Source organism: Nicotiana tabacum, chromosome 6 (genome assembly GCF_000715075.1).
Source record: "Nicotiana tabacum cultivar K326 chromosome 6, ASM71507v2, whole genome shotgun sequence".
Taxonomy (NCBI): Eukaryota; Viridiplantae; Streptophyta; class Magnoliopsida; order Solanales; family Solanaceae; genus Nicotiana; species Nicotiana tabacum.
In genome coordinates, this window is record NC_134085.1 from 179,603,542 (window position 1) to 179,628,591 (window position 25,050).

Consider the following 25,050-nt stretch of genomic DNA (forward strand, 5'->3'; position numbering starts at 1 on the left):
ATATTTGTACTCAGTCATGCTGTATTATATTATTTTCATAACTCAGCCATATTTACTCTATTTTGACATCTTAAATGATATTTTGGGCTGAGCATCATATTTTACTGTGCCCAAGTGGCTTTCAGAGATTTCAGACTGAGTGAGGCTGAGGGCCGGTGTTGTGAAGATATTATGGGATTGGGCTGCGCGCCGTAGTAGTGTGGTACTGATTTATGATTATAAGGATGAGGGCCTAATCTGTTACGCCATGAGGTGGCTTGATATGAGGCCGAGAGCCTGTTTGATTATGCCACGAGATGGCTTGTTATTGCGCTGTACTTCCCTAGTGAGCGCGGGTACCCAGTGTGAGATGTGATATAGCTCGAGGGGCTGATGTTGTTCCATTTTATTGCCCGAGGGGCGATTCTTGATTTATGTTATGCCCAATGGGCTGATTACAAGTGATTGTGAGGTAGCTCGAGGGGCTGGTTCTATTGATATTATGCCCGATGGGCAGTTTATGGTACATGTTTTGCCCGAGGGGATGTTACGTTTCTATCTGGTTTACTCACTGTTTTATCACTCGTTTGAAACTATTGAAAATTGTTTTAAAGGGTTTTACCGAAACTGAGCATGATTTACGAAGTAAATAATTTCTGTACTATGTTGGAAATATCCTGCATTTGTTGTAGCGTTTTGACGTGGCTTACGTGTTTTCTTACTGCTCAGCTTTCATTTACTTTTATTACTTACTGAGTTGGCGTACTCACATTACTCCCTGCACCTTGTGTGAAGATTCAAGAAATTCTGAACCCGGTAGCGGGTGTTGATTGTTCAGTGGCAGAGTCATCGGAGTTAGCAAGGTAGCTGCCCGACGTTCGCAACACTGCTTTTCTCCCTCTTGTCTTCCTTAAATTGTATTTAGGATATTTTTAGACTCTTAGTTGTATTCAGACCTTAGTAGATGCTCATGACTTGTGACACCCCGATATCGGGCTTGTGTATTTATTCCGCATTGTTCATTTAGACCTTCATTCTGAAATATTTGATTAATTAAAGACTTAAAAATAACTTTTATTGATTAATAGTTAATTCAGAAGTTGTGTCGACTGGTCTAGTTTCACGATAGGCGTCATCACGACCGAGTCGATTTTAGGGTCGTGACAACATTAGATAATATTATTTTAACAAAATTTTTACTATCACTTTATTTTTATCTGAAAGTCAAATATGTCTTATTTATCACATCATTTTTATGTAAATTCTTTTTCCTTTTTGTTCTTTTCTTATAGTTATTGTATTATTTATTATTTAATATTATTATACTATCATATAATTTTTTATTAGCTTAATAATTAAATTAATGTCTTGCTTATTATCCTTTTAATAGTCTTTAATAAATATAAATATTTTATTCTTGAAATTTGATATATTTTTATGCTTGTAACCTCTTATTCGGAATTTTTTAATCATTTAAATCTATCAGTAATATTTTAAAATATAATTTAATTATTTAATTTATTTATTTTGTAAATTAATTTATAGTATAAGTATCCTTGCACCCTCTATTTTTTTATACATTCTCTTCCCTACTATAAATGTTAATTAATTTTCATATTAATATTTTACCTATAACCAAAATAATATCATATTCTATTTTAAATTGTAACTTTGAATTAGTCTAAAATATTAATACAAAATTTATTTGATTATTATGTTTCAAATGTATTGAGTTCTCTTATAATTATTTTTGTATTAGATGCAATTAAATTTTCTTTCTTTTTTAGCTTTAAGATACAAATTTGATTTTTAATTTTCATTAGTAAAATTACCTATATTAATTTTTTTTTTGTATTTTTAAAATTTTATTTTAATCATAAAAAAATATTTCTTAATTATTTGAATACATTATATGTGAATGTTGTAGTAATATTTTCACTGTCATATTATTTCTTTGAGTAAATTTTCTTTCTATTTTAGTTTTAAGATATAAATTTAATTTTTAATTTTTATTAGTAAAATTACCTATATTAAAAATTTATTTTGTATTTTTAAATTTTTATTTATTATTATTTTTTATTTTTCATAAATAAGACTTCGATTTTGTGGTATTATCCATAGTTTGAGCATTTTCATCATAGTCTTAAAAACTTTCTAATATCGAATTCAAATAGTCTTTCCCTTTTATTTCTAATAGTAATTTTTTAATAATTAAATGTAATTTTACTATTTTTAATCTAATATAAATCTTATTACGTTTTATGCGGCTTTTAATTAACTTGTAACTTTTTTTTGGTAACTAACAATTTTATTAATCACCAGAAAATCTTTACAAATCCATAGCCTGCTTATAACTCAACAACTATAATCTTACAAAATCCAAAACCTACATAACTAGTTCTATGAGAACATGAAATGTTTCACCAAATTACTAATCCTAGTGGTGGCTCTCACATTACAAATGTAGGCTACTTCTCGCGCAATATTATTAATTCCTCTGCTTCTCTTTTAATTCAACTAACCCCATTTTCCTTTCGATCCAAATGACATGAGTTATCTCAGTATAAACCATCCTGTAGAGTTGAGCTCTATGAGTCCCGCCTTTAGCCCATTGTATCACCCACTGCACATGTTGATCCTAGTTGTCTTTTACCACATCTTGTCTTTATATCCAATGAAGGATTTTCTGCCATACTTCTTTTGTAAAGCAATAGTTCACAAATAAATGTTCCCTGGTCTCATCATGGTTTTGACATAAAGAGCACTTTGAATCCACACTTACACCCCATTGTATCAACCTACATACTGTGAGTAATCTCCCATGCAATTGCAGCCGCATGGTAAATATAGCCTTTGGTCTAGCCTTGTTTTGGAACATCAAACACTTACAAGCAACTCTTGGTCTATCTCCCAGTAACTGGAGGTAAAATTGGCTGATCATACTCTTTTTAAGATGTTGCTTATACTGCACATGCTGAAGAGTTGTTCTAGCACATAGAATCTGTCTAACCATCCAACTTTCTTATTGACGGACTGCCATCTCTTCAAGATATTTGTCCTTGATAAAGAAAGCATGAATCCATTTGATCCATAGTCGATCCTGTTTTTGTGCTACATCCCGGAAATTGTTTGCTAGTGCTGCCTTATTCCACAACTGCAAATTAATCAAGCTTAGGCCCCCACTTGATTTAGGTGTACACATTCTATCCCATGCTACCAAATCCTTTTTTGTGATCACATTTACTCCAGACCAAATGTAACTCCTGCAGAAAGACTCAATCATTTTCAATACTTTTGTAGGCAAATTGAAAATGAACTCATACAAGAACTACCCACTCCCCTTGATGTTTGCTTGAATGCTATAGTTGGAACTACACCCAAGCCTAACCCTCGAACACGTCCAGGGTGCTCAGGACCAAAGACTACACCAAGCACATCATTAGGCGAAGCTTCTGCAAGAGTTTCTGGTCTTTGACTTCGGATTTCCTCAATTTTCTCCTACACGAAAGATAAAGAACAATTATAAAAGGAGTGTTATTTTGTAGCTTGAATTATTTACTTGTATTTTTAGAAAACCCATAATCCCTATATGTTAGGAAAACCTATTGTCCTAATAGATCCAGGAAAGGAAAAACTATTGTCCTTGTCAAATTGGAAAACCTTTCTCTTATAAGTTTGGGACCTTCTAGGATCTATATATAGGAGTATATTTGAAGATTCTAGAGATTGTACGGTATTTTTTTTCTCATTCATAGTGAAAAATTCTCTCTGCTTCTGCCCCGAGGATTAGGCTTAGCCAATCCCCATTAAATCATTGTGTTGATTTTTCTTCTCTATTTGCTTTGTGTGTGATTGTGTGCTAGTTAACCCACGATCTTCCGCAATAATTGGTATTAGAGCAAGGTTCAGGTTTCTACGTATAATCTACGGTTAAGATGTCCTCATCATCTTTGGCAAATATTGTTGACGCTAACATTAATTCTGATGATAGTGACTATGTAGGAGAAGTCTGTGCTGTGAGTTCTAGTCATGGTAAGAATGCTTTGTGATAAGTCATGAATCATGCTTTCACACTCATGTGTTAGCAAGGATTTTTGGGCTTAAGAAATCAATACAACTTGTTATTTATTCAAATATCTCCATCCATAGCTATTGAGTTCAAAACTCCTTTTGAGGTATGGTCCGGTTCGCCTGCTAACTATTCAAATTAAGGATATTTGGTTGTCCTGCTTATGCTCATGTAAATAATGGAAAACTTGAGATGAGGGAAAAGAAGTGCATATTTTTAGGGTATGCAACTAGAGTAAAAGGTTATAGGTTGTGGTGTGATGTCGCCCAAACTCACACCACAAATATAGGTTGTGAGGTGGTCGGAGCAATAATAAAAATCTAACGCAAGTCGGGGTCGAATCCACAAGGAGTTAGATATGGGATTAGGTATATGTCTAGACCAGATGTATGATGTGCCCAAGATTGTGCTTCCACAAATTTGGTCGTTTCTTTCTACCTCTATTGATTATGCTAATGTTTGCAAATGAAAAGCGAAGAGACAATAGTTTTGGTGTTGTTGTGTTTCAAGTTATAAAAGATCTAGGGTCGTGACTTCCACCTAGGTAGTTACCTAACGGATTGTAAACTCTAGGGCAAGTTCTATTAGTCGGGTTGTAATATAGCAATCACACGCAGTTACCCACTCAATACATCTGGGTAGTTAGAGTGATTTTGACCAATTTGGCTTTCTCAAATCCAAATTGGTATTGCACAAAACAAGTGATAAATGCTCAAGTCGGGTCTTACTATCTCTAGATTCAACCCTTTAATTGGGGCTATCAATTTCTTGAGTTCACCCCAATTCCTTGTTATCCAAGTTTTACTAGACTTAGTCTCTCTTTTTCAAGTAGAGACTAAGTCATTTTGGCATGAATCAATATTTGCAACCATTAATTCTTGAATTCAAGCAAGAACTAGGCTAAATATAACTAACTCAATCACAAACAAAACCTAAATCATAACACTCATTAAGTGCCCACACAAGGGTTGGGCCACAACCCTAGCTAAAAATTTAGCTACTCATGAAAACCGAAGAAATTAAAGAAGAAACTAAGATAGAATTCATAATACTTGATTAAGGGAAGAAAATCTAATGTTAAAATGCTAAACTAGTAATGTTACCCAATGCAGTAAGTAAAAATGACTCAGGTGCTCCCCCAAAACAAAACTTGACCTAAAAATGACAAAAAGTTCTATTTATACTAAGCTGAATATATTTGACAAAATTCCCCCTATAGAGGTTGTGCGGTTGCACAATTATGTGTGCGGTCTGCACAATGAGACTTGGCTTGACAGGTTCCAGTTCTATGGCCTCACAATTCTGGGTTGCGGCCGTACTCCTTCAACTTCTGCAGACCGCACAATTATGACTGCGGCCGCACTCTTGCTTCTATGGCCGCACAATTATGGTGCTGTCTGCTCACCTTGATCTTGGGCTTTGGCTATGCGAGACTTCTGCAGACCGCATAAAAATGAGTGCGGCCACGCTCTTGATTATGCGGCCGCACAAAAATGGTGCGGTCCTCATTTATTCTTGAACTTAAAATCCCATCTATCTGATCTTTGTCTTCTGCAGCTGCACCAAAATTGTGCGGTCCACACTTTGCATGTCATTTCTTGTCAGAGGTCTTCTTCATGATTTGCGGCCGCACTCAGTTTTGTGCGGTCTGCACAGTGCCCTTTTAGCTTTGTCTTTGACCTTATCCAAAATTACTCTTTCTTGAGTTGATTTTCATCTCTTTAGCTCGTATTATAACACTCCTGCTAGCAAGCATTTTTCATTAGTTTTCGGGAATTCCTTTAAGCAATTTTGAGCTAAAACAAAATTAAAAGAGTGCAAATAAGTAGTCAAAATCCCTACTTATCAACTCAACCGAACTTAAGCTTTTGCTTGTCCTCAAGCAAATAAGGTAATTCCCACCTCCACAAGATAAGAACTATTTCAACTGGTCTAAGGTGAATCAATCACACATCAATTTGGACCAACAATTACCCACAACACGTATGAATTATCAACAATACAATGATTTGACTTTTTGAGTACAATAGTTCTAATGTGACACTAAAACATCAAGAGTTGACTCTATTCATCATGGACGCTCACTCTGTTATGTAGGTCGTTGTGGATCCGAAACTTCTCCTCCTCTACTCTCCAGTAGCTTATCTCACTTTAGAATGTAACACTCGAAGCAAGGATTGTGAAAAGTTTGCTCATCTCTCTCAAAAGAATATCACAAGTCCGGCTCTAAGTAACATAAGTTTGCCCCTTATGTAATGAAGGCCTTTTGGATCAAGGTAGGACTTGATGAAATAGAATGGGTTCATCTTTCCTTAAGCACTCCTTTTTTCTCTTTTTGGCTCATACTTTGTCGACTCTTTGAGTCAATTTCCTTTTCCTCGGGGGAACTAGAGAGACTTAACATCACTCTTTCTTGGTTATGACATTCATTTTTCTCCTTTTCTATTTACTCCATGCCTTTCATCATTGTTTTATTTGAATCCCTTCAACTTTCTACCTTATTCACTTTCTGTTTGGCATTTTTCTTTTTGTTCTTTCTTTCTTTTCTTTGGCTTCCCTTTTTTTCATTTCTTTCTCTTCTTTGTACCTTTGTATCACTTTTAAACTCCTCGTATCTCCCCCCAAACTTATGTTTTTGCCAATTGTTTCCCAAGAATGCTAAGGAAAGATTGGGTGCCAAGAGTGGGTCATTACAAAACGGATAAAGGCTTGTAATGTGGTTATTGAAAGAAAAAGGGCTCCGACTCAAAGGGGTTGACTAGGAATATCACATTTGTTGGCTATGGAGGATTTCAAATTTCAAATTGGGTAAATGAGAGCCCAAAATCATTTCTCATGCTAAGCTACACTTAGAATTACGCCTAGAAAAATACTCGGGGCAAGTTCTAAACTATTAGCACGGGTACATGGACTTGCAATTCAACACCTCACCTCTCACGCTGCTGGATTGCTAAATAGAACGAAGTCAAGGGCCCACAACAACCCTAGTTAAGATTGAGAATCACAAATGGCTCGACTGAACCACTCGATGACTGCTTAAGTCAACAGAAGAGACAAAAGGTCACAACTAGAGCTGTTTTCTCCCAACAACTTATTTTTAACCACAAGGTCGTAGGTAAATGTGTTGGTACCAAGTGAAGCATGCTTGAGACCCTTTTATTCATTACTACTATTTTTGCCTAAAAAATGGACTCAATCCCTTAAGAAAGTTGTCACGCCATCCATCATTGGGAAGAGCCACCCGGTTCACACAAATTTCACCTTTGAAAAGAACAGTGACATTAAAAAAAACTAAAGTCTTATTGATCACTCAAACATAAAAAGAAGATAACAAATCCAAAAGAAACTACTAGAGTAAATAAGAAGTTATACTACTAAGAAAGACAAACTAAAGAAGCTGCGAAATAAACTACGGAAAGTAAGATAAATAAATACTGAAGTAAAATGAATATATACATAAGGGAAGCTGAATATATACATACCAAAGAGAAAATAAAGATAAAAGAAAAATAGTATAAGAGTTATTACAAGCCAATATCAATGTCAATCAATCAAAATAGACCACCCCCGAATGAAAATAACCATTGTCCCCAATGCTTAACAATAATAAGAACAGGGAAGGGTAGAGAGTTAAGAGAACTCCCTATGTAGTCTCAGTTTGCATGGCATCCGTAGCACCCTCGGTCTCCTCTAGCTGTATCTCATTACACCTAGCTGAGGGACAATAGGGTTATCGAGCATCTGGATCATCTCCTCAGCGTTGTGAGCAGTTGCAACAGGCTCCTCAGACTGGCTGGCTGCTGCCTTTGGTGCCTCGAGTACTGCTGGTGCTGCCTGTACTTCTCGGACTACTAGCTCTATAAGCAGGTCCAATGGTAGATCTCCGGAAGATGCAAACTTGGCAATCTCTTTTCTTAACCTCTCCACTGGCTTCTTCGATGCCTGAGACTTCTGTATCTTCTTTGTTTGCTTTCCCAGCTCCTCAATGACCTCCCCATACGCCACCACAGTCTCCATAATGGTCTTTTGGTTGTCCAGAATCTTCTTCAATGTTTCCTCCACTAACGAAGGTACCTGTGGTGCTGCTGGGGCAGAAGACTGTGCTGCAACAGCACTAGATATGTCAGACAGTTCTGAAATAGCTGCTTGCATCCAATATTTGAGACTCGTCAATATCTGGGAGAGTCACAACGTAGTCTATGGATAAGTGGATGAGGCTAGCACTGATAATGAAGCTGGTGGTCTAGAAAACGAAGATGGTGGCATGGCTGCTGTCCCGGTGGAAGGACCGACTTCTGTGGAAGGTATGACATCTGTGGAAGGTATGACATTTGTGGAAGGCTAGCAGCTCAATCAGTAACTACTACTATTAGCTCCTCAAACTAGCCAGTGGAGGTAGTTGCCTTACCCTTGAACTTCGGGTTGTCAGCACCTTATAGGTGGTACTATGAGAAAGGCTTTTTAGCCTTTACTTTTGTATCATAGTCCCTTGGCTCCACCTTTTGATCATTGAAATACTCTGTGAGGAAGTTTGGGTATGGGTATGATCTCTCATCTTTCTAGACAGCTAATGTGATATTGGTGTACATGATGGCACCAACATTAATCGGATACCTAGCCATAATTAAGGCCACCAAGATAGCTCGGGGAAGTGGGAGGTTGTTCTCATTTAAGCACGAATCAATATGGCTTCACACAAAGATCTGCCACCCTTTTGCTTCAAAATTTAGGGTGGACCAGATTATGGGAACCCCTGCTGTGAGCCACGGAGGCGGTAGTCCTCGAGCAGCCAAAATCTCTGCTAACCACGGGCGAGCTGCATCACCCATTGCAAGATTTTCCAAGTGTTGAACTGCCTCCACTTCTTCAAATCCCACATATGAGTTCAAAGCACAGGAGGCGAAATAGATTTTCAGACTTTTCAGTTTTGTTATCTTGGTACCCTTCTTGATGTGAGCCACATTGGTGTAAAATTCTTTAACGAAGTGCTCGTTTGCGTCGATGACACTTTGTTTGAACCATTTCCAACCCTTTAGCTCCCATAACCGTCTAAGGACATTTGGATTATGAATGTCTAAATCCTTCATTAAAAACTGTCGCTCAAGTGTGAGAAATCTCTAGGGTCACCACTCTCTATATCTATTGAAGGCAGTCAAGCTGACAAATGTGTCTTCCCACATATCTCTTCTCCTCGATCTCTCAAGGCCTCCCACTTGAGTGCAACCTCCTCTCCCATCATCCGGGACATCATCATCATCATTGATTGGTGCAGTCGGGGCATGTGAGGAAGAGGGCTTAGAATCTTGGCTACCCTCTTCCGAACCTTCAGAAGAACTAGCAGCGGAAGATGACTCATCTACCAAGTAGAATCTACCCGAGACTTGTTGAGATTGGGTCTCAGGCATTGCTTGCACAGAGTTACCCTCAGAAGCTTCCCTAGACAGGAGATACTCACTGGACTCGGAGGGTTCAGGAACTTTGCTGGAGGTTGCTTTCTTTCTTATGGCTCTCTGAATGGCAAGTGGTAGGTTACACTTGCCCCAGTCTCAGCCTAGAGAGGGCTCACCCCTCCCTTTAAATGTGTCTCCTCTACCACGTGATCTAACCATTGTCTGCAATTCATTGCAATAAGAATCAGTTAGAGCTCAAAACATTGTACACAGATGCATGACAATTGCAGCAATCAGACTACAGAAGAGGCAGTGTGGACCACACAAAAGTGAGTGCGACCGCAAAGACCTCTGACAAGAAATGACATGCAAAGTGCGGACCACACAATTTTGATGCTACCGCAGAAGACAAAGATCAGAGAGATGGGATTTTAAGTTCAATAAGAAATGCGGACCGCACCATTTTTGTGCGTCCACATAATCAATAGCGCGACCGCACTCATTTTAATACAGTTCATATAAGTCTCACACAGCCAAAGTAATCAAGGAGTGTGAACCGCACTATAATTTTATGGACGCAGAAGCAAGAGTGTGACCGCACTCATAATTATGCGGTCTGCAAAAGTTGAAGAAGTGCGGCCGCAACCCAGAATTGTGCGGTCCGCACAGTGCACTTTTAGCTTTGTCCTTGCCCTTATAAAAAATTACTCCTTCTTGATTTGATTTTCATCTCTATAGCTTGTATTCTAACACTCCTGCAAGCAAGCATATTTCATTAGTTTTCGGAAATACCTTTAAGAAATTTTGAGCTAAAATGAAAGTAAAAGAGTGCAAATAAGTAGTCAAAATCCCTACTTATCATGGTGCACAGATCAAAAAACTCCAGGGCTAATTATCAGTAGGGATGTAAAATTCAATGAAACTGTCTCAGTGGACAGTCATAGGGAGATGGAAATAGTAGAAACAGATCGTGGTGTCAGTGACCGCATAGAGCTAGAAATTGAATCTCCACTAGCTCAGCCTAGTAGTGCTAAAGTAGACAAAGTGGAGGAGGTGCAAAATATTAATCAAGATGATAATGTTGATGTACCTGCGTAACAACAACCATATAGCATTACATCAGGCAGAGAGAAGAGAGTGATCAATCGACCGCAAAGGTTTGCAAACATAGTTGATGGGAATCTTCTTGGATATACGAATCCTATGGGATTCTCTTTGGCAGTTGCAGGGACCGTTGATGCGTTTGAGTGTTATAGCTATCCAGAAGCTATTCTGGGTACAGAACCAAATCGACGGATTAGTGTTATGGCTAAAGAGATTGATTCTCTTGACAAGTTTAGGTGTTTCCTAGACTTGGTTGATATGTGCGGCAATGGGTAGAGCCCTTGTGAGGGCTGAGGGCAAGGTAGAGAGACGTTGTTCCTGTAAATGAAGAGAATTCTAGCCAAGGGGAAAATTTGTTATTTTGTGGCTTGAATTATTTCCTTGTATTTTTAGAAAACCATAATCCCTATAGGATTAGGAAAACCCATTGTCCTAATAGATTTGGAAAAGGAAAAGCTATTGTCCTTGTCAAATTGGGAAACCTTTCTCTTATAAGTTTGGGACCTTTTGAGATCTATATATAGGGGTGTAGTTTGGGATTCTAGAGATTGTACTGCCATTTTCTTCTCATTCGTAGTGAAAAACTCTCTCTGCTTCTACCCCGAGGATTAGACTTAGCCGAACCTCGTTAAATCCTTGTGTTGATTTTTCTTCTATATTTGCTTTGTGTGTAATTGTGTGCTAGTTAACCCACGATATTCTGCAACAAAAAGAATGTATATTAATCTCTAGCTACACAAAATATGATTATCTCTCGTGCCAGGATATATTTGTTCTCAAATGGACAAAAACCAAATAGAATTTTGTGCAAGAATAATCCTATTCTAGCCATTGTATTCTTTTTCTCTAAGCCAGGAAAACGAGCTACTAGTAAGAACTACTTATTTATAAAAAAGAGTAAGAGAATGACTCTTCCTTTGCTATATCAGAGATAAATAACAAGAAATATAAAGTTTATGACAATGAAGAAGCAAAATTAGCAAACAAATTTCCTTAACCTTTTTTTCCAGAACAGAGCATACAAAACCCAAAAAGAACCAAAATCAACTGTATTTATGGCACGTAAATGAATATTATGCACATCATTACTAATTATAGAATACCACGATATACTAAAGGCTACATATTTTACCCCTAACAACTACAAATTTTCTAGTACTACTGCTAAAGAACATTAACTTCAAAAATACTTCTAAACAGACATAAAGCTCAAAAGTTTTTTTTATTTTAATCCGCCTTGAGGTGGTGTGGGGTTTGGAATGGACCCCTACCCTATATATATATTGAACAACTGGTGTACAAAAAAATAAGGGGAACATAAAACCTAACCTTCATAACAAACCAGTGCAACCTAGCAAAAATTATGCTTCAATGGTCATAGACCTGAAAGTTAAGTGCATAATAGAAAATTACACAAGAAGTTATTGTGTAATAAGAACTCTAAAGGCCCAACTAAGAATGAGATCCTCTAGTTCAGACTGTTGCACAGTACTTGGTCTTCTGGAGGGTACCAAAATATGAATTTATGGCCCTCACTTATCTATAGTGGATATTTGTGGCGTAATAATTACGGTAGATCAACGTTCCAAATTGAATATTTTGTAACTCTAATTATGAAGGATGGAAGTTGCAATTTGTCCATCCTCAAAGAACCTCTTGCCTCTTTTGGAAGATTAGCTTCTTGCGTGAACACCTTATCATTAGACAAAGTAGTTGCATATTTTGCCAGTGCATCAACTACTATGTTGGCTTCTCTGTAGCAATGTTTGACAATAATACCATGTTGTTGAACTTTTAATTGCATAACCTCAACAATGTCCTATAATCTCCATGTAGCTTTAGCTTTGCCTAATATCACGTGTACCAAAATCATGGAATGAAGTTCCAGGATAAAATTAGACCATTGGTTATCATAACACCATGTAATTCTAAATAAAACTACTTGGGCTTCACCATAATTGTTAGTAAGGAATTGAATTGGTTTGGCAAAGGCCATCACCATAGCACCATTTTCTTTTCTAACAATCCCACCTGCCCAGTCTTGTTTATAAAGGTTATGTAACTCCCATTAGTGTTGAGGATGACAGAGTTCATGTCACGACCCAAACTCCACTATAGGTCGTGATGGAGCTTAACGCTACCGTCAGGCAAGCCAATAGTGATAGGTTGTTTTAATTACTCATTTTATTACTTTCAAAATTATAAATTTTAATAAGGAATAAAATTTACACTTTTAAATCCATGGGAACGTAAAAAATTTGTAGTTTATAAGAGAAATAAAAGGTGATGATAATATACTAAACCATAAGCATCGACTAGTATATCCCAAAGCCCGGTGTCACAAGTACATGAGCATTTACTAAGGAGTGTAATAATAGTACAACAACTCTCTACAATATAAATAACACAGGATAAAGCAAATAGTATGATGAAGACTCTGTAGGCTGCGATACGTCACCTAGAATGTAGCTCACCATAAAGTCTCCTCAACAGTTGTGCCTACGCGCCCAGATGACCACCACATGAACCTGTCAGATCCTGCACATTTAGTGCAGAAGTGTAGCATGAGTACGTAAATCAATGCGTACTAAGTAAGTATCTAGCCTAACCCTAGAGAAGTAGTGACGAGAGGTCGACATCGACACTTACTAGTGGTCCAATAAATCAATATTGTAAATTATAAAAATAGATAAGAAGCACAATAGTAGTATGTGGTAAATTATAACTAACACAATCTTCCAAAACTTCTTTTAACGATATCAGTTTCTCAATCTCGTATTCTGTCTCAACAGCTCAGAAATATCAAGTGCCAATGTCAAATGAATAAGAAATATCATATAAACTACAAGGCATTAGTGGAAGGAAAATCTCGTGAATATTCGGACTGCTAGCAATATAACACACGATTATGCCGAGGTTGTATGGCCCGATTCCAGAAGGAATGTGATATTGCCGAGGCGAACTGCCCAATCCCATCGTAACGTGTACATTGTATTCCAGGAGTTACATTGGGACTGGATATTTACTTTGGGACTATGGATTGGTATTCTAGGAGTTTCCCCTGCATATTTATGATTCGGACTACGGGACGATATCCCAGGAGATCCTCTGGACATTTACGTTTGGGACTACGGGACGGTATCCCAGGAGATCCTGCCATTACTATTCGGTGTACTGAGTTAGATTCTTTCTTTGATCTTTTACTCGTTATAAACTGTTAGAATTTTAATTATATTATCGTACTCCATACTATTTTACCTTGTTTTTCATCTAAAACCAGTGGGGCCCAAACCTTCCTCATCACTACTCAACCGAGGTTAGGCTTGGCACTTACTAGGTACCGCTGTGGTGTACTCATGCCCTTTCTTGCACATGTTTTTCGTATGCAGATCCAGGTTCTTCGGCTCAGCCATACTATCAGTGAGGTGAGGCGATCTTCAGAGACTTCGAGGTATATCTTCCACGTCCGCAGACCGAGGAGTCCCTCTCTATTCTCCCTTATAGCTTTATCTCTCATGTATTTACTTTTGTTTAGACATTCTAGAGTTAGAACACTTTGTAGTTATTTGACAGCTTGTGATTTCATAAGATTCCGGGTTTTGGGAGTGTTAGTATTGATCGAGAGTGTTGTTATTGTATATGCCGATCGGCATCTTAAACTTTTCTATTTTATTACTTGTAAATTGCTAGTTTTAGTATCTTTGTTTTTGTTTTCCACAAATTATTAGGCTTACTTAGTCGTAGAGACTAGGTGCCATCACAACAGATCACAGAAGGAGAACTTGGGTCGTGACAAGTTGGTATCAGAGCCCTAGGTTCATAGGAATCATGAATCTCAAGCTAGTTTATTAGAGTCTTGTGGATCAGTATGGATACATCTGTACTTATCTACGAGAGGCTATGTAACTGTTAGGAAAATTCCACTTCATTTTATTTCCTTGTCGTGCAAGATTTTTGATATCACAATTCTAAACTTCTGTCTTCTATTCTCTCACAGATGGTGATGACACGTGCTACCGGAGATGTCCAGACACACACGCCCCCTGCTAGAGCCGTCAGAGGTCGGGCCGAGGTAGAGGTCGAGGACGCGCACGTGGTACGGCCAGAGCACCCGCGCGAGCTGCCACCGAGGAGCCACCAGCAGTTCCCGCTAGAGTCTAGACATCTGATACGCCTCCTGCTACTACTACTCCAGCTCTTCAGGAGACTCTTGCACAGTTCATGAGCATGTACACTACTCTAGCTCAGGCAGGGTTAATTCCCCTCGTTGCAGCGACATCCCAGGTCGGGGGAGGAGCATAGACTCTCGCCGCCCGCACTCCTAAGCAGCGGGTCTAGGTTGATTAGATAATAGAGGTTATGCCAGTACCGCCTGTAGCCCTAGTTCAGCCCGAGGATAGGGTATCGGCTTCCGAGGATGAGCATCAGAGGCTTGTGAGGTTCAAGAAGTACAAGCCTCCTGTATTCAGTGGTCTAGCATCAGATGATGCCTTGGGATTTCTGGAGGAGTTCTACCGTATCCTCCGCACTATCGGTATATCAGGATCAAGTGGGGTTTCTTTCATTGCCTTCCAGCTTCGAGGAGCATCCTGGCATACTTTTGAGTTGGACAGTCCAGCTGAGGCAACTTCCCTTACTTGGACTCAGTTTTCAGATATGTTCTTGAGAGAGTTTGTCTCTTAAGGCCTCAGGGACGCATGGCACGCAGAGTTTGAGCATTTGTGGCAAGGTACTTTGACTATTTCAGAGTATGCTATCCGTTTCACTAACTTGGTTAGGCATGCACCAGCCTTGGTTTCTACAGTTCGGGAGAGAGTTTGCCGGTTAATTGAGGGGCTCCTTTCCAGCATTAGGTCTAGCATGGCTTAGTAGTTGGAGATGGATATTTCTTATCAGCAGGTGGTGAGCACTACTAGGAGAGTAGAGCATGCTCGGGATAGAGAGGAGAGGGAAGCCAAGAGGTCTCGAGAGTCGGGCCATTATTCTGGTGCCCGTGCCCCAGCTGCAGTTCGTCATGGTAGGGGTTATATGAGTCACCCCGTTCATTCAGATCTTCCCACAGCCAGTGGTATTCGAGCTCCTCCTAGGCCTCAGGAGCCTTATCATGCACCTCTAGTATCTAGTGCACCTCTTGCGCGAGGTGCTTTTAATAGTCAGCCACGCAGACCTAGCCCGAGCCAGTCACAACCGTCGAGTTCTCCCAAAACATGTTTTGAGTGTGGTGACACACGCCATATGGTGAGGGATTGCCCTAGACTTAGGAGGGGTGGACCTCCACAGACTTCTCAGCCACAATGTGTCCTTTAAAGTTCCCAGGCTATGATCACAACACCAGTTGCTACCCCACCTGCTTAGCCAGTTAGAGGTGGCGGTTGGGGAGGTAGAGGTCTCCCTAGAGGGGGAGGCCATGCTAGATATTATGCCCTTCCTACCCGTACCGAGGCTGTCGCCTCCGATTCTGTCATCACAGATATTGTCCTGGTTTGTCATAGAGATGCAACGATTTTATTCGATCCAGGTTCCACCTATTTTTATGTGTCTTCTTATTTTGCCCCGCATTTCGGTGTATCTTGGGATTCTTTGTGTTCCCCTATTTATATTTCTACTCCTATAGGAGATTCTCTCACTGTGGATTACATTTATCGGTTGTGTTTGATTGCTCTTAGTAGTTTTGAGACCAGAGCCGATTTATTGTTGCTCAGCACGGTGGATTTTGATGTTATCTTGGGCATGGACTGGTTGTTTCCCCATTATGCTATTCTTGATTGTCACACCAAAACCATAACTCTAGCTATGTCAGGTATACCGCGAGTAGAGTGGAGGGGTACTTTTGATCACACTCCCAATAGAGTTATTTCTTTCCTTAAGGCTCAGCGGATGATTGAGAAGCGGTGTAACGCGTATCTAGCCTATGTGAGAGATGTCAGTATTGATACCCCTACAGTTGATTCAGTCCTAGTAGTACGGGATTTCTCTGATGTGTTTCCAGCTGATCTTCCAGGCATGCCGCCCGATAAAGATATTGATTTTGGCATTGATCTGTTGCTGGGGACTCAACCCATTCTATTCCTCCACATCGTATGGGCCCTCCTAAGTTGAAGTAGTTGAAAGATCAGTTACAGGAATTGCTTGATAAGTGTTTTATTCGGCCCAGTGTATCACCTTGGGGTGCTTTTATCTTGTTTATGAAGAAAAAAGATGGTTCTATGAATATGTGCATTGATTATCGCCAGTTGAACAAAGTTACAGTGAAAAACCGATATCCTTTGCCTCGTATTGATGATTTGTTTGACCAGCTACAGGGTGCACAAGTGTTTTCTAAGATTGACTTACGATCAGGTTACCATCAGTTGAAGATTCGGGAGTCAGATATCCCGAAGACTGCTTTCAGGACTCGGTATGGTCATTACGAGTTCCTTGTTATGTCATTTGGGCTGACCAATGCCCCAACATCCTTCATGCATTTGATGCACAGTGTGTTTGGGCCATATATTGACTCGTTCATCATTGTCTTTATTGATGATATTCTGGTATACACCCGGAGTCAGGAAGACCATGAGCAGCACCTGAGGACAGTGCTTCAAACTTTGAGAGAAAAGAAGTTATATGCAAAGTTCTCAAAATGTGAGTTTTGGTTGGATTCCATGGCATTCTTGGGTCACGTGGTATCGAGTGAGGGAATAAAGGTGGATCCGAAGAAAGTGGAAGCAATGCAGAGTTGGCCCAGACCATCCTCAACTATAATGATCCGCAGGATTCTTGGATTGGCGGGTTATTACCGTCGATTTGTTGAGGGGTTTTAATCTATTGCAGCCCCTATGACCAGGTTGACCCAGAAGGGTGCTCCGTTTAGTGGAAGGAAGAGTATGAGGCGAGCTTCCAGTAGCTCAAGACAGCTTTGACTACATCTCCAGTTTTGATATTGCCTACGGGTTTGAGGTCTTATGCTATCTATTGTGATGCATCGAGGATTGAACTTGGAGCAGTATTGATGCAGGACGGTAGGGTGAGTGCCTACGCGTTCAAACATTTGAAGGTACATGAGAAGAATTATCATGTCCATGATCTCGAGTTAGCTGCTATTGTTCATACCTTGAAGATCTGGCGTCATTATTTGTACGGTGTTCATTGTGAGGTCTATACTGATCACCGGAGCTTGCAGCATCTGTTCAAGTAGAAGGATCTTAATTTACGACGAAGGAGGTGGTTATAGCTGCTGACGAACTATGATATCACTATCTTGTATCACCCAAGAAAGGCCAATGTGGTGGCCGATCCTTTGAGTTACAGGGCAGAGAGTTTGGGGAGTTTGTCTTATTTACCAGCAGCGGAGAGGCCTATGATGATGGATGTTTAGGCCTTAGCCAGCCAGTTTGTAAGATTGGATCTTTCGGAGCCCAGTCGGGTTCTAGCTTGTGTGATTTCTCCGTCTTCCTTATTTGATCATATCAGAGAGAGTCAGTATGATGGCCCTCACTTGCTTGTCCTCAAGGATAAGGTTCTGCATGGCGATGCCAGAGATGTGACTATCAGTGATGACGGGGTATTGAGGATGTAGGGTCGAATTTGTGTACCTAATATTGAAGGGCTTGAGGAGTTGATTCTAGAGGAGGCCCATATTTCATAGTATTCCATCCACCAGGGAGCCACGAAGATGTACCAGGATTTGAGACAACTCTATTGGTGGAGGCAGATGAAGAAAGATATAGTCGGGTTTGTAGCTCAGTGCCTCAATTGTCTGCAGGTGAAGTATGAACACAAGAGACCGGGTGGGTTGCTTCAGTAGATTAGAGATTCCGGAGTGGAAGTGGGAGAGGATCACCATGGACTTCGTAGTTGGACTCCCACGGACTTTGAGGAAGTTCGATGTCGTTTTGGTGATTATGGATTAGCTGACCAAGTCCACGTATTTCATTCCTGTGTGTACTACCTATTCTTCGGAGCGGTTGGCAGAGATTTATATCCGGGAGATTGTTCGTCTGCATGGTATTCGAGTTTCCATCATTTTAAACAGAGGTACTCAGTTCACATCACGATTCTGGAGGGCTGTACAACATGAATTGGGTACTCAGGTGGAGTTGAGCACAACATTTCATCCCTAGATAGACGGACAATCCAAGCGCACTATTCAGATTCTTGAGTATATGCTCCGTGCATGTGTGATGGAGTTTGGAGGTTCTTGGGATCAGTTCTTGCCATTGGCGGAGTTTTCCTACAACAACCGTTATCAGTCCAACATTTAGATGGTACCGTATGATGCTTTGTATGGTAGGCGGTGTAGATCCCCGATGGGTTGGTTTGAGCCGGGTGAGACTAGATTATTGGGCACAGACTTGATTCAGGACGCCTTGGAGAAGGTTAAGGTAATTCAGGATAGACTTTGCACAACCCAGTCCAGATAGAAGAGTTATGCGGACTGAAAGGTTCGTGATGTTTCCTATATGGTTAGAGAGCGGGTCTTGCTTCAGATTTTGCCTATGAAAGGCGTTATGAGATTTGGGAAGAAGGGGAAATTGAGTTCGAGGTTTATTGGTCCTTCTTAGATATTAAGTCATGTTGTGGAGGTTTCTTATGAGCTTGCCTTACCTCCCAGCTTGGTAGAAGTTCATCCGATATTTCATGTTTCGATGCTCCGGAAGTATCACGATGATCCGTCGCACGTGCTGGATTTCATTCCAGTCCAGTTGGACAAGGATCTATCTTATGTTGAGGAGCCAGTGGTGATGTTGGACAGGCAAGTTTGAAAGCTGAGGTCAAAGAACATTGTATCAGTGAAGGTTTAGAGGTAGGGTCAGCCGGTTGAGGAGGAGACCTAGGAGACCAAGCAGGATATGTGCAGCCGTTACCCTCATCTTTTCACTACTTCAGGTATGTCTCTATGCTCGTTCGAGGACAAATGAATGTTTTAAGAGGAGGAGGATATAACGACCCGGACGGTCATTTTAAGAATTAATGCCCCGATCCCCTATTAACTACTTTCCCCGTGTTTATTTCTGCTATTGTGCATTGCCGGGAGGATTCGTTTGGAGTTTCAGAGTTTTTTGGGACATTTAGTCCCTAAATGAGAGCTTAAGCATTAGAATTTGGCCGTGGTCATAGATGTGTGAAGATGGCCTTAGAATAAAATTCCATCGATTTTGTTAGCTCCGTTGTGTGATTTCAGGCTTAGGGCATGTTCGGATCGTGTTTTGGAGGTCCGTAGCTTATTTAGGCTTGAAATGCCGAAGGTTGAATTTTGGAAGTTTCCAATTTGATAGTGAGATTTTGATCCGAGGGTCGGAATGGAATTATGAAAAGTTGAGTAGGTTCGTGGTGTCATTTGGGATGTGTGTACAAAATTTTAGGTCATTCGGGCAAGATTTGATAGACTTTTTGATCGAAAGCAGAATTTGGAAGTTTTGGAATCCTTAGGCTTGAATCCGAGGGTGTTTTGATGATTCAATGTTGTTTTAAGTGTTTTGGAGATTTGTATAAGTTTGAATAGTGGTATATGACTTGTTCGTAATTTTGGTTGAGGTCCCGGGGGCCACGGGATGATTTCAGATGGTTATCGGGGAGTTGGAAATTAGAATTTGCAGCTGAAGTTGCTGAGTTCCTGTCATAACCGCACCTACTGATTGGGACCGTAGAAGCGGTACCGCAAAAGCGGTAAAAGGGCCGCAGGTGCAGAATCCCTAGGCCAGAACCTATATAAGGCTTCCTTCGCGATTTTTAGCCTTATTTCACCATTGTTAAGTCGGATTGGGAGTTTTTTGGGAGATTTTGAAGTGGGAATTCAAGGGAACTTCATGGAGGTAAGATTTTCTGAACCGAAATGCGTTTCTATGATGATATTCAACTTATTAGACAAGGAATTTATGGAAATTTGGTGGTTAAAAATTGGGGGTTTAGGGTTTGAAATTGGAGACTTTGATTTAGGGATTTGAGGGGTCGTTTGTGGTCAGATTTTGATGTATTTGGTATGTATAAACTCGTGAAAGTGTAAGGATTCTAGTTTTGTGAATTTTATCTGATTCTGAGACGTGGGCCCAGGGGGACTTTTTGGGAAATTTTCTTAATTCTGTGTGTTAGCTTCGAATTAATTAATTAAATTAGTTACTTGAAGTTATATTTACATTATGCAATTACTTTGAATAGATTTGGGCCATTCAAAGTCGGGTACTCATGGCAAAAACGTGATTTCGAGTTGATTGAGCTGGTGCGAGGTAACTGGCTTGCCTAACCTTTTGTGGGGGAACTCCCCTTAGGATTTGGTATTGTTGCTATATAAGTACCATAGACGTGAGATGACGAGTGCGTATACATACTAATTGTTGAAAATCTAGTTTTCATTAAGCTAATACCTATTTTTTTCTTATTATCAAATACTTGTACTTGAAGCCTCTTGTTTAGATTAGGAAAATCATGTTTACGTGACTTAATTGTCTTACCTGCTTTAATTGCCTACTTGTACTCTGTGCAACATGTTAGAGTAGAAATTTCCTGTTTAATTCTTGAATAGAACTGTATATTCTTCTGAGATGGTTGTGTGTTTACTTTGGGACTACGGGACAATATCCTGGGAGATTCCCCCCTGCTTGTTTACTTTGGGACTATGGATCGGTATTCCGGTAGATCACTGTGCACATTTATGATTGGGACTACGCGACAGCACCCAGTAGATTCCCCATACTGGATATTCTGCTTTGGGACCACAGATTGGTATTCCGGGAGTTTCCCCTGCATATTTATGATTCGGACTAGGGAAAATATCTCGAGAGATCCTCTGGACATTTACGTTTGGGACTACGGGACGGTATTCGGGGAGATCCCGCCGTTGCTATTCGGTGTACTGATATAGATTCTTTCTTTGATCTTTTACTCCTTATAAACTGTTAGCATTTTAATTATATTATCGTACTCCTTACTGTTTTTCCTTGATTTTCATCAATAACTAGTAGGGCCCTAACCTTCATCGTCACTACTCGACCGAGGTTAGGCTTGACACTTACTGGGTACCACTGTAGTGTACTCATGCCCTTTCCTGCACATGTTTTTCGTGTGCAGATCTAGGTTCTTTGGCTCAACCATACTATCAGTGAGGCAAGGCGATCTTCAGAGACTTCGAGGTATATATGCCGCGTCCGCAGACCAAGGAGTCCCTCTCTATTCTCCCTTCTAGCTTTATCTCTCCTGTATTTACTTTTGCTTAGACATTCTGGAGTTAGAACACTTAGTAGTTATTTGGGAGCTTGTAATTTCATAAGATTCTGGGTTTTGGGAGTGTTAGTATTGATCGAGAGTGCTGTTATTGTATATACCGAGCGACATCTTAAACTCTTCTATTTTATTACTCGTAAATTAGTAGTTTTTGTATCTTTGTTTATGTTTTCCACAAATTGTTAGGCTTACCTAGTCATAGAGACTAGGTGCTGTCACGATAGTTCACAGAGAGGGAACTTGGGTCATGACAAGTTGGTATCAGAGCCCTAGGTTCATAGGAGTCATGAATCACAAGCCGGTTTATTAGAGTCTCGCGGATCGGTACGGATACATCTGTGCTTATCTATGAGAGGCTATGCAACTGTTAGGAAAATTCCAGTTCATTTGATTTCCTTGTCATGCATGATTTTTGATATCACAATTCTAAACTTCTGTCTTCTATTCTCTCATAGATGGTGAGGACACGTGCTAATGGAGATGACCAGGCACCTGCGCCCCCTGCTAGTGCCGTCAAAGGTCGGGGCTGGGGTATAGGCCGAGGACGCGCACGTGGTACAACCAAAGTACCCGCGTGAGCTGCCATCGAGGAGCCACCAGCAGTTCCCGCCAAAGTCCAGGCCTCTGATACACCTACTACTACTACTACTCCAGCTCTTCAGGAGACTCTTGCACAATTAATGAGCATGTAGACTACTCTAGCTCAGGCAAGGTTAATTCCCCCCGCTGCAGCCACATCCTAGACCGGGGGAGGAGTACAGACTCTCGCTGTCTGCACTCCTAAGTAGTGGGTCTAGGTTAGTCAAATCCTAGAGGTTATACTGGTACCGCCTGTAGCCCTAGTTCAGCTCAAGGACAGGGCAGCGACTTCCAAGGATGAGCAACGGAGGCTTGAGAGGTTCAAGAAGTACAAGCGTCCTATATTCAGTGGTCTAGCATCAGATGATGCCTTGGAATTTCTGGAGGAGTTCTACCGTATCCTCCACACTATGGGTATATCAAGATCGAGTGGAGTTTCTTTCACTACCTTCCAGCTTCGAGGAGCAGCCTATCAGTGGTGGTGTACTTTTGAGTTGGACAGTCCAACTGAGGCAACTTCCCTTACTTGGACTCAGTTTTCAGATATATTCTTGAGAGAGTTTGTCTCTCAAAGCCTCATGGATGCATGGCACGCAGAGTTTGAGCATTTGCGCCAGGGCACTATGACCGTTTCGGAGAATGCTATCCATTTCACTGACTTGACTAGGCATGCACCAGCCTTGGTTTCTACAGTTCATGAGAGAGTTCGCCGGTTAATTGAGGGGCTCATTCCTAGTATCAGGTCTAGCATGGCTTGGGAATTGGAGATGGATATTTCTTATCAGAAGGTAGTGAGAACTGGTAGGAGAGTAGAGCATGCTCGGGATAGAGAGGAGAGGGAGGCCAAGAGGTCTCGAGAGTCGGGCCATTATTATGGTGCCCGTGGACTAGCTGCAGTTCGTCATGGTAGGGGTTATATGAGTTGCCCCGTTCATTCAGCTCTTCTAGTAACCAGTGGTATTCCAGCTCATCCTAGGCCTTAGGAGCTTTATCATGCACCTCCAATATCTAGTGCGCCTCTTGCGCGGGGTGCTTTCAGTGGTCAGCCACACAGACCTGGCCCGAGCCAGTCACAGTCGCCGCATCCTCCCAAAGCATGTTTTGAGTGTGGTGATACACGCCATATGGTGAGGGATGCCCTAGAATTAGGAGGGGTGGACCTCCACAGACTTCTCAGCCACAGTGTGTCCCGCAAAGTTTCCAAGCTATGATCACAACACCAGTTGCTACCCCACCTGCTTAGCCAGCTAGAGGTGGAGATCAGGGAGGTAGAGGTCGCCCTAGAAGGGGAGGCCAGCTAGAGGGGAAGGCTAGGCCAGTTATCGCCTCCAATTCTGTCATCACAGGTATTGTCCTAGTTTGTCATAGAGATGCATCAGTTTTATTCGATCTAGGCTCCACCTATTCTTATGTGTCTTCTTATTTTGCCCCTTATTTGGGTGTATCTCATGATTCTTTGAGTTCCCCTATTTATGTTTCTACTCCTATGGGAGATTCTCGTGTTGTGGACCGCGTTTATCAATCGTGTTTGATTGATCTTAGTGGTTTTGAGATCATAACCGATTTATTATTGCTCAGCATGGTGGATTTTGATGTTATCTTGGGCATGGACTGGTTGTTTCCCCATTATGCTATTCTTGATTTTCACGCCAAAATCATGACAATGGCTATACCAGGTATACCGCGAGTAGAGTGGAGAGGTACTTTAGATCTCACTCCCAATAGAGTTATTTCTTTTCTTAAGGCTCAACGAATGGTTGAGAAGGGGTATAACGCGTAACTAGCCTATATGAGAGATGTCAATATTGATACCCCTACAGTTGATTCAGTCCTAGAAGTACAGGATTTCTCTGATGTGTTTCCAGCTGATCTTCCAGGCATGCCGACCGATAGAGATATTGATTTTGGCATTGATCTGTTGCCGGGCACTCAGCTCATTTCTATTCCTCCATATCGTATGGGCCCTCTTAAGTTGAAGAAGTTGAAGGATCAGTTACAGGAATTGCTTGATAATGGTTTTATTCGGCCCAGTATATCACCTTGGGGTGCTCCTGTCTTATTTGTGAAGAAAAAGGATGGTTCTATGCTTATGTGCATTGATTATCGCCATTTGAACAAAGTTACAGTGAAGAACCGATATCGTTTGCCTCGTATTGATGATTTGTTTGACCAGCTACAAGGTGCACAAGTGTTTTCTAAGATTGACTTGCGATCAGGTTACCATCAATTAAAGATTCAGGAGCTAGATATCCTAAAAACTGCTTTCAGGACTCGATATGGTTATTACGAGTTCCTTGTTATGTCATTTGGGCTGAACAATGCCCCAACAGCCTTCATGCATTTGATGCACAGTGTGTTTCGGCCATATCTTTACTCCTTCATCATTGTCTTTATTGATGATATTCTGGTATACTCTCGGAGTCGGGAAGACCATGAGCAACACCTGAAGATAGTGCTTCAGACTTTGAGAGAAAAGAAGTTATATGCAAAGTTCTCAAAATATGAGTTTTGGATGGATTCTGTGGCATTCTTGGGTCACGTGGTATCGAGTGAGGGAATAAAGGTGGATCCAAAAAAAGTGGAAGCAGTGCAGAGTTGGCCTAGACCATCCTCAACTATAGTGATCCACAGTTTTCTTGGCTTGGAGGGTTATTACCATCAATTTGTTAAGGGGTTTTCATCTATTGCAACTCCTATGACCAGGCTAACCCAGAAAGGTGCTCCACTCTA